At 41.0% G+C, this 10,503-nt stretch overlaps 1 pseudogene; it reads left to right on the plus strand.

The window, feature by feature from the left end:
- The first annotated feature begins 331 nt into the window (after positions 1-331).
- Positions 332-1,262, plus strand: LOC134618393 (P2Y purinoceptor 1-like; annotated as a pseudogene).
- The last annotated feature ends 9,241 nt before the right edge of the window (positions 1,263-10,503 follow it).

Consider the following 10,503-nt stretch of genomic DNA (forward strand, 5'->3'; position numbering starts at 1 on the left):
TACCCCCTTCTTTCTTTCACTGCATGGATCACCCGTTTCCCTATGCAACCACAAACAACACCCTCTATTTCTACACACAGCACGATCATGCACACACATATGTGATTAACGGGAGCACATTTACAACAGCCTCACAGTGCACAGAGACATATAGGTCTCTGTGCACTGTGAGCCTCATACACTCCTAGTTATTAGTTAACGTACTCACACACAGTCAGACTTATGGAGCGTCTCGCCACAGGGCAGGGTTTCTAGGTTGAAAATTACGTATAAATTGTAAAAAAAGAAAATAGGGCATGTTTTCTTTCACTTTCATGACACATAACTTTCCATGAAGGGGGGAGATTGTGCAGATTTTTGCTTTAGAAGCACAAAGACTAACAGTTCCTGTACTTCAGTCAACTTTAGATTCCATGAACACAAAATTCTACCTGCCATTTATGCCTTTGTTATCATTGTTGGTCTGGGAGAAATGGATTGGGACTAAAGTCTCTGCTGCAGAAAAAAAAGAAATTTCGACACATCAATCTGTTCCTTCTGAACCTTGGAGTTGCTAATTTTTTATTCCTGCTACCACTCCCATTTTTGTCAGCGTACTACTTTATGGACAGTAAATGGATATTTGGAGATGCCTTCTGCAAGATCACAAGATTCTGCTTCAATTTGAATTTATACGGCAACATTCGATTCCTCACAAGTGTGTACAGGTACCTGGCTATTGTCCATCCACTGAAAGTGATGGGACGAAAAACTCACCAAATCAAACTGAAAAATGCTACCATACCACCTCTAACGAGTATGTGGAGGATTATCTGAAATACAGTGTGGGTTGGACATTGACTGGGTTTGTTATGCCACTCCTTATTTTACTTGGCTGCTATGGACACGTGACTCTAGTTCTCTCTCATGCAAATACCATAAAGGAGGTGGTGAAAAAACGAGTGTTAAAGTTGTTATTCATCTTGAGCCTTCTCTTCTCGGTTTGTTACATCCCCTATCATATTTTCAAGAACCTCAGCCTTTATTCAAGAGTTTTGTCAAAACAGGGGAAATGTCCAGATTGGGATGAGGGAGTCTTTGGGGCTCATCAAATAAGTCGTGGAATTGTGTGTTTGAACAGTGTTTTGACTCCCCTGGTTTACCTCCATGTAAAGGATTTCCCTACTCGATTCCAACAGCTGCTCCAGCGAGCTCGTCAGATCTTTAATTGGCCTAAATCAAGGAGTGGCAGAATCCCTGTGACACAGTCTGATAAAGTTTAGCAAGTTTTCCATATGTTAAAAATCAGGAGGGCAACCTGTCTTGAGGGTGTAGACAGGCTAGGATCACCCAGGGAAACTAGAGGGGGCTACTGAGCCAGGACCCACAGTAGCCCACTCATTATCCAGGTCCCAGGGGTTCTCTGTGCAAAACATCTCGCATCAACAAGCACCACAAAATGACTCTATACGCACTGAAACTGCACCCAAAGAGCCAAACAGCAACAAATTGACAAGCGACACATCTAATGGTTAAATGGGACCCTCCAGTTAAGTTGGACCATCTCAGTGAAAATGAACAACAAACTCTGAGACAGCTGTAAAGAGAGGAATGTCATGCTTTTGCTTATGATGATAAAGATGTTGGGTGCATCCCCATTTTAAACATGCACATCACATTGCATGACACAACACCTGTTTGAAAGACCTACATATCCATGCCAAAACCTCTGCACCAAGAGGTAAAAGACTATCTTCAAGATCTGCTGAACCATGGGTGGATTTCAGAGTCCAGGTCACCCTACTCATCTCCAGTTGTCTGCGTTTGGAAAAAGTCAGGTGAACTGAGACTGTGTTGTGATTACAGGGAACTCAACCAGAAGTCAGTACCAGACAGGCACCCAATTCCCAGAATTCAGGACATGCTAGATTCCTTTCATGGCAGCTCCTGGTTCTCTGTTCTTGATCAGGGGAAAGCATACCATCAGGGGTTCCTGGACCCTGACAGCCTTCATCACACCTTGGGGCTTATACCAGTGTAACTGCATACCCTTTGGCCTCAGCTCAGCCCCGCAGAGTTCAGCGGAGCATGGAGGACTGTTTAAGGGGCCTGCGGGATGTAATCTGTCAGCCATATTTGGACGACAACCTAGTCCACTCTCCTTCATTTGATACTGATCCTGAACACATCAGAGCCGTCCTACAGAGATACCAAAAACATGGTATCAAACTCAGCCCACAGAAATGTGACATTTTCAAGAGAAAGGTATGTTTCCTTGGTCGGATGGTGTCTGAAGAGGGATATACCATGGACCCAGCGGAAATAGTTTCTGTACAAGCTCTCAGAAATAAACCACCATCCACAGTAGGGGAACTGAGTCGGCTCCTAGGATTCCTGTCCTACTATAGGTCCTATAGTATATATGGATAAGGTCTTCAATCACTTTGCTCTGAACTTTGCTTTCCCAGCACGAATCCACCATGACATGGGCAGGGAATTTGAGAATCACATGTTTTCCCAGCTGCAAAAAGTCTGTGGTCTACGTGGCTCTCACACTACCCCATATCATCCACAAGGAAATGGGCAAGTGGAGCGTTTCAACAGAACTTTATTGTCCATGTTGAGAACACTAACTGACCTTGAAAAGGCAGACTGGAAGGAGTCACTGGCAAAAGTAGTGTACGCCTAGAACTGCACTCGGAATGAGGCTACAGGATTTTCCCTGTACTATTTGTTGTTTGGCCGTACTCCGAGACTTCCTATAGACATCTTGTTCAACTTGCCTTCACAGGAACAGCAATTAAGCTACGTGGAGTATGTGACAAAATGGCAACCCCGAATGAAGGAGGCCTATGAGACTGCATCTATGGCAGCCCAAAAAGAAGCTTCAAGAGATAAACCGTCAGATCTACGGAGCTCAACATCACCCAGGGAACAGTGTCCTGCCTCAAAGAGCAAGGAGGCCCAGGCAAGCTTTGGTCATACTGGGAGGACACAGTGTATGTGGTGGTGAGTCAAAAAAGCCCTGACATCCCAGTTTATGAGATCAAGCCAGAGAGTGGAGGAAAAAGCCGCACAGTACACAGGAACCTGTTGCTTCCATGTGACAGCCTACCTGTAGAAAAACCACACAGACAGGAGCAAAACAAAAGACGTAAAAGCCTAAGACAAAAGGGGGGAGAAGTTCAACAACATCTACTACAGCAAGACGAGGACATAAAGAGTGAAGATGAGGGTGAGGTTGTCTGAAGGTTGTCCCTCAAACCCTGAAATCTGAGGTGGGTGAACAACAACTGGGAAAGCCTCAAACCGCTTCTGTGGATGTAGGCTTCCTCACATCTCTCTGTCTCTTTATGTAATCGCCTTTCTGTTGTCCCTTTCTTACAGGACAACAGAAAGGTACATGATCCTGAGTTGCAGACAACAGAGCAACATTACAACCAACAGGAGTCACAAGATGAGCAAATATCAGATGAACAACAAGATGAGCAAGGAAACAGTGACTCAAACAGTGAACAAGTGTTGTCACCTGTCCTCAAACACCCCAAGAGAGAGCGACACCAGCCCAAACTGCTGACATATGACGTGTTAGGACAACCCACAGTCAGACAAGCTGATATGGACAATATTAAAACGGGAGCTATTTGCACCCAGGGACTGTGGAGGCCTTGGTGGCCTGAAGATATATACCAGCAAGGTGTGAGAGACAGTAATAAGAAACTGATCCAGAATAAAGACATTAACCCTCTGGGGTCGACGGATGCACCGGCGCGTCAAGATCACATGACCAATTTAAGAGGAAACAGCTACAAGATGCAGCAACTCAGAGTCTCCATATAAACTTGGGTCAAACTATTTACCAGTCTTTAAATTGTGTCGATAGGCCATGTAAAAGCAGAGTTATGATAAAAAATACACGCAATGTTTTTTTCTGAACAAAACAGTGGTGTTTACAGCGGGAAGAAATGGTAAAAACACTGTTTTCTAAGGACAGCGCTAGCAAACACTCTCCGCTGGCGAGTGGAAAAAGAAAAAACACCCCTTCCCTATTGGTGTTAAAGTGTGCCATTTCAACCAATCAAAAAAATGATGTGGCAAATGTGGGACTTGGTTGTTTAGGAAGAGGGGGAAGTTTTAGGAGTGATGCCCGTGAGAGAAAGTGGGCGAGTGAAAGAAAGAGAGAGAGCGAGTTTTCACATGTGAGACATTAGTGACGTTTAGCGTGTTTGGAGGCTATAGTTAAAGTGTTGTGTAGTCAATGTTTTGTTTTGTGTGTCAGTTATACTAGTGAATGTCACATTTGCTCCAAAAAAGCCACCAAAGGCAGATTCCGATGTAAACACCGTCTCCACATGGAAAAGAGGACTGATACACCTCCTGTTGTCAGACCTGCAGGGTTTAGGCCTGTGGTGTTCTCCTCTGTCTTATAGTGGACACGAACTATTTTTTTGGAGTGGCACAAATAATTTGTGTGTATTCTTATTTGATGCAGAACACCTGATTGTTCTGTAAATAGTTTTAAATGGTTATATAAAAAACTCCTGAGGCCTTGGCTGTATTTTTAGGTAAATAGTACCATATAACTTTGTTTGAAAAACTTGTGCATAATTTTCAGAAATGTACAATTTCTATTTGCATTTCAAGTTATGAAAATGATTCTTTAAACATGTTTGTGGTTTTTACAGATATAAAAATATAATTTTTTCTACTCTGATTTTTAATTTTTGTCTGAATTTAGATCAATTGTGCTAATATAGTATGTCAAAATGAAATAAATAACTCAAATTTCAGATATTTGAGGTTGTGCTGAAAATAATGATACCAAGGACAGCAAGATAAACAGTTTTTAAAAGTGAAATATAGAGGTAAAATCAAAAGTAGTCAAAAACGGCCAATTATACCCTAGACCCCAGAGGGTTAACATGAACATTGTGACAAGCAGAATAGAGCAAACACACCACCAAAAGACAATGGACAGAATGGTGTGGCTGAACATATGATGGTGATGACCATCTGTAAAAGTGCCTCAATATGTAAACAAATTTAAGTGTGGTAACAGACTAGTGTATTGTTGTCCAAATATTGAGTCTGGTTACAGTCGAAAATTCATAGTAATATGATGAACTTGTTTACTAACCTTGAGGGAGAAAAATTACTTGGCACAACATGAATCATGATTAGCTTCTACTATGAGTTTTAATTTGCTGAATGTAACATAGTGTGGGAAATGTTTCATTGAACAGATGTCAGAAGTATGTGTAACCATAATTGTTACTCAGGGATAGGTATATCTAGTAGCAGAGATGGGCAGTAACGTGTTACTGTAATCCGATTACTTTTTTCAAGTAACGAGTAAAGTAAGGGATTACTATTGCAAAAACGGTAATTAGATTACCGTTACTTTCCCGTAGGAACGCTGCGTTACTGCGTTACTAAAACCGTGATTTTTTTTGCGAGAATGTCTCATGACAGTGACGTAAGCGAGTGCGACGTTCGTGACAACAGCTGTGTGCAGATCAACAATGGATAATATATCGAGTGCGGGAGAGAGTATGAGCATGCAGCGTTTAAAGCGTGGAAGTACTGACCTTATTTTGAGTTTGATTCCATAAAAAGTGACAAAAACATTAGTGTCCGTTGTGCGTGGGAAGAAAACTTCTTTTTACAGCGAAAAAAGCCCCTAAACTTCCGAGCAAGCACCGAGTGCGCTACGACGTAATGGGAAAGTCACAGAGAAACTCGCGGATTCTTCCACTGAGAGCCGCGGCACACCTGCACCAGGGTAAACCTCCGCCTACCCCACTCCTGCTTTACAGGTGAAAATAGAGCAACAGAACCGCTAGGCTTTGATTTTATGTATTTTCTGCTGTGTTTTACTTGCATCTATTTGAAAGAGTGAGTGTAAACACAAAAAAATATTTTATTTTATGTGCTGGAATGTGCAGAAAATAGGTTTAAATGTTAAACAAATTTCTTCCAGTCAGAGAATGTTGCATATAATTTATTTTTTGCTTGATGCATAAAGTTAAAAGATTAAAACTAATAAAACAAGTTTTAAAAAGAGACTTTTCCATTTGATTACATTTTGTATGATGGATTATGCAGGAAAAAGTAGAATTGGGCTCAAAGATCTATCGCTTTATTACCTATTTAGGTTGTAAATCGTGTTTTTAAAAAGTAACTAAGTAACTAAGTAATTAATTACTTTTGAAAATAAGTAATCAGTAAAGTAGCTGGATTACTTTTTGGGGGGAAGTAATCAGTAATTAGTTACTGATTACTTTTTACAAGTAACTTGATCAACACTGTCTAGTAGTACAAAAGAAATGTACTGATAACAGCAAACATGTGAAAAAAGTTTGGGAAAAATAGAATCCCTTTTTTCTCACATAATTTTTTTGTTTTTGTTTTTGTTGTTACAATAGTTTGCATCAGCACAGAGCGAAAAGCTCATTTGTTCCCACCTGATGTGATATTAGGGCAATATTTAGTTTCGCCAGTAGGTAGGTGGCAGTGGCAGTTCAGACATACGGGTGACTGGCAAAATAATCCATGACAAAAGTAATGCAGGTCAGTTATTATAATGGAAGCCGTCACTGTTTTGCTGTGTTTCAGCACAATAAACCTCCATGTGCACCTGCACCCTCTCTTCCTTCAGTGTGAAACATCAACATTAGCAGCCACAATATAACAATATTTTATTTCTGATGCAAATATCTTGTGATCCTTTTAAATTTACTACTGTGGCATGATTACAGCACCCCCTGCTAAATGCAAAAAATAAATAACTGTGGGATGCATAAGTAAAGATCCTTTGAGTTCCATGTAACGCATCATGGTAAAATGATGTTACATAGACACCAGTGGCTAGAAGTGGTACATATTCAAAATAATCTATCAGCCAGTACCTATGACAAGCTATCACAACGACATTCTTTATAATGTCATGTCATAAAAAAAGTGAAGGATCTTCACTTCTCATCCCAAGTTGTGTTTGAAGTATAAAGCTGCACCCACACCCCTTGGCTTGTTATGAGAGGCCACCAAGACCCTCATAACACTATAGTTAAACAGAAATGTCGTTATCCTACCTTTGTGGCAAAATATGCTGTTTTGATAATAACTTGTACTTTATGTAGTGTCTAAATCATAATTGAAATGTTTATTGTATTTTCCTTTATTTTGTATAGTATTTTTTCTTTTCTTTCCTAAACAAAAAAAAATGCTGGAAACAAAGAATGATTTAAAAAATGGAAGTGTTAATCATTTATTTTCATCAATCAACAAAATGCAGTGAATGAACAAAAGAGAACTTTAAATCAAATCAATATTCGGTGGGACCACCCTTTGCCTTCAAAACAGCATATACTTCTAGGTACACTTGCACACAGTTTTGGAACGAACTCGACTGGTAGGTTGTTCCAATCATCTTGGAGAACTAACCACAGATCTTCTGTGGATGTAGGCTTCTTCACATCCTTCTCTCTCTTCATGTAATCCCAGACACACTCGATGATGTTGAGATCAGGGCTCTGTGGAGGCTGTACCATCATTCCCAGTACTAAAGTATTCCCTGAACTAAACCTACACTAAACACGAGGGCACAAGACACAAAACCTAAGAACAAAACCCTAAACCAGAATAAACTGAAACATGGAATATAATATTCAAAACAGGATAACAAAAGAATCAGGACATAAATCATAATACAGAAGAATACCAAAACATAAGAAACTGAAAATGCTGGGTCAAAAAGACCCCGAACCGTGACAAAAGATCTTCCTTTTTCCTTTTGTTTGCTGTGGTGGTGTGTTTATCAAAATATACCAGTATAAGGTGGGTTTACAGACACAGAGAATGGGTATGAGTAGGTAGACCAAATCAGATCCATTTCCACAAATGCTATTTCTACCAGAAGGTTAGGGTAACAGAGAGGTAACAGATCTTGCCACAGATTCTCGATTGGATTTAGATCTGGACTTTGACTGGGCTATTCTAACACATGGATACGTTTTGTTTTAAACCATTCCATTGTTGCCCTGGCTTTATGTTTAGGGTCGTTGTCCTGCTGGAAGGTGAACCTCCGCCCCAGTCTCAAGTCTTTTGCAGACTCCAAGAGGTTTTCTTCCAAGATTGCCCTGTATTTGGCTCCATCCGTCTTCCCATCAACTCTGACCAGCTTCCCTGTCCCTGCTGAAGAGAAGCACCCCCAGAGCATGATGCTGCCACCACCATATTTGACAGTGGGGATGGTGTGTTCAGAGTGATGTGCAGTGTTAGTTTTTCGCCACACATAGCGTTTTGCATTTTGGCCAAAAAGTTTCATTTTGGTCTCATCTGACCAGAGCACCTTCTTCCACATGTTTGCTGTGTCCCCCACATGGCTTATGGCAAACTGCAAACGGGACTTCTTATGGTTTTCTGTTAACAATGGCTTTCTTCTTGCCACTCTTCCATAAAGGCCAACTTTGTGCAGTGCACGACTAATAGTTGTCCTATGGACAGATTCCCCCACCTGAGCTGTAGATCTCTGCAGCTCGTCCAGAGTCACCATGGGCCTCTTGGCTGCATTTCTGATCAGTGCTCTCCTTGTTCGGCCTGTGAGTTTAGGTGGACGGCCTTGTCTTGGTAGGTTTACAGTTGTGCCATACTCCTTCCATTTCTGAATGATCGCTTGAACAGTGGTTCCGTTGGATGTTCAAGGCTTGGGAAATCTTTTTGTAGCCTAAGCATATCCATGTGTTAGAATAGCCCAGTCAAAGTCCAGATCTAAATCCAATCGAGAATCTGTGGCAAGATCTGACAACTACTGTTCACAAACACTGTCCATCTAATCTGACTGAGCTGGAGCTGTTTTGCAAAGAAGAATGGGCAAGGATTTCAGTCTCTAGATGTGCAAAGCTGGTAGAGACATACCCTAAAAGACTGCAGCTGTAATTGCAGCAAAAGGTGGTTCTACAAAGTATTGACTCAGGGGCAATTTTCCCTCTAAGCAACGCGCATGCGCAATTGCGCACTGCTGGCACGGTCTCTGCGCACAGAAAATCTGCATTGCGCACAGAAAAAAAATCTCACCTGAACTGAAATTAAAATTAATACTTTAACAGTTCTGTTTTGCAGTGTTAGTCAGTAAGTGACTGGCTGCTCCCGTATGGGATTAGAACGATGCCACCTTATCCCATAGTCCAGCCAATAATGCGATTCACATTCGTATATACGCAGCTAATCAACGTCGTTGACAGGCTATGACAGCGTCCTTATGTGCCGACACCGGTGTTTTAGCTAGCAAAGCGGCGTGGCTGATGTGGAGTGAAGCCACGTTAATGACAACGTGTACAACCATTGGAGATGTGAGCAGGACAGACGGAACAATTGACGGAAAAAGTGTGGACTTTAAACCAGTTTTTAAATTGTGTTGATAGGCCACGTAAAACCAGAGCTATGATAAAAATATCTGCAATGTTTGGCTTTCTTCCTGAATACTATCGTTGTTTATATTTACTGCGGGACAAACGGTAAAAACGGCGTTTTCTAAGGAAAACGCTCGAAAGCACTCTCCGCCTGTGAGCAAAAACAAAACCAAGAAAACACCCACCCTTTCCTATTGGTGGAAAAATGTACCATGCCGACCAATCAAAAAGTGATACGCAACATGGCATTTAGTTGTTTAGGAAGGGGGGAATTTTTAGGAGTGACGGCGGTGTTTTGAGATGTGACAGATTTGCGACGTTTAGCGCAAATCTTGTGTAGTTAGTGTGTAGTGTAGTCAATAGTTTTGTTGTGTGTGTCAGAACAATGAGGCGACTACTGAATATTACAGGTGTTACAGGAGTGATACATCTCCTGTTGTCAGGCCTGCAGGTATCAGGCTGTTGTTCTCCTTTATGTGGACAGAAATTATATTTTGGAGTGGCACACATAATTTGTGTGGCATCAGATTTGATGCAGAACAGCTGATTGTTCTGTAAATAGTTTGAAATGTTTATTTAAAAAATGCCTTGGCTGCATTTTTAGGTAAACAGCTGCAAAAAAACGTTGTTGTTTGCATAACTCAGTTACTTTTTTGAAGAAGTAACTATATAATTAATTGCCCAACATTGGTCATTATATACTGTATTTTGCAGACAGGGAGTTACAGGAGTCTCTCCCAGACCACAGACTCATACTCATAATACAAGTCAGAGCTTTACAAAACAAAGAAAAGAAAGTTGTGTTTTCAAAATTGGAGTTCAAGTTAGTTATTACAATAGTGTTAACATACTACACAGGTCATGAACAAGAATTTTTTTTAAATTTTCATTGTAAGTGGGCTAAAGCAGTTAATTAAAAGTAGTCTAACATAAATGTAAATGCTGTAATTTGATTATTTTAATAAACCATGTAACTTGGATGGATTCGATGCTGGCGTGACCACAGTGCACACGCCTGCTGTTGCTCACAGTGGTCCAAGGTGTGTTCGCTCAGACACATGAAAAATTAGAGGGAACATTGCTCAGGGGGCTGAATAATTACGGACACCCCACT

Source organism: Pelmatolapia mariae, linkage group LG20, assembly GCF_036321145.2.
Source record: "Pelmatolapia mariae isolate MD_Pm_ZW linkage group LG20, Pm_UMD_F_2, whole genome shotgun sequence".
Classification (NCBI taxonomy): domain Eukaryota; kingdom Metazoa; phylum Chordata; class Actinopteri; order Cichliformes; family Cichlidae; genus Pelmatolapia; species Pelmatolapia mariae.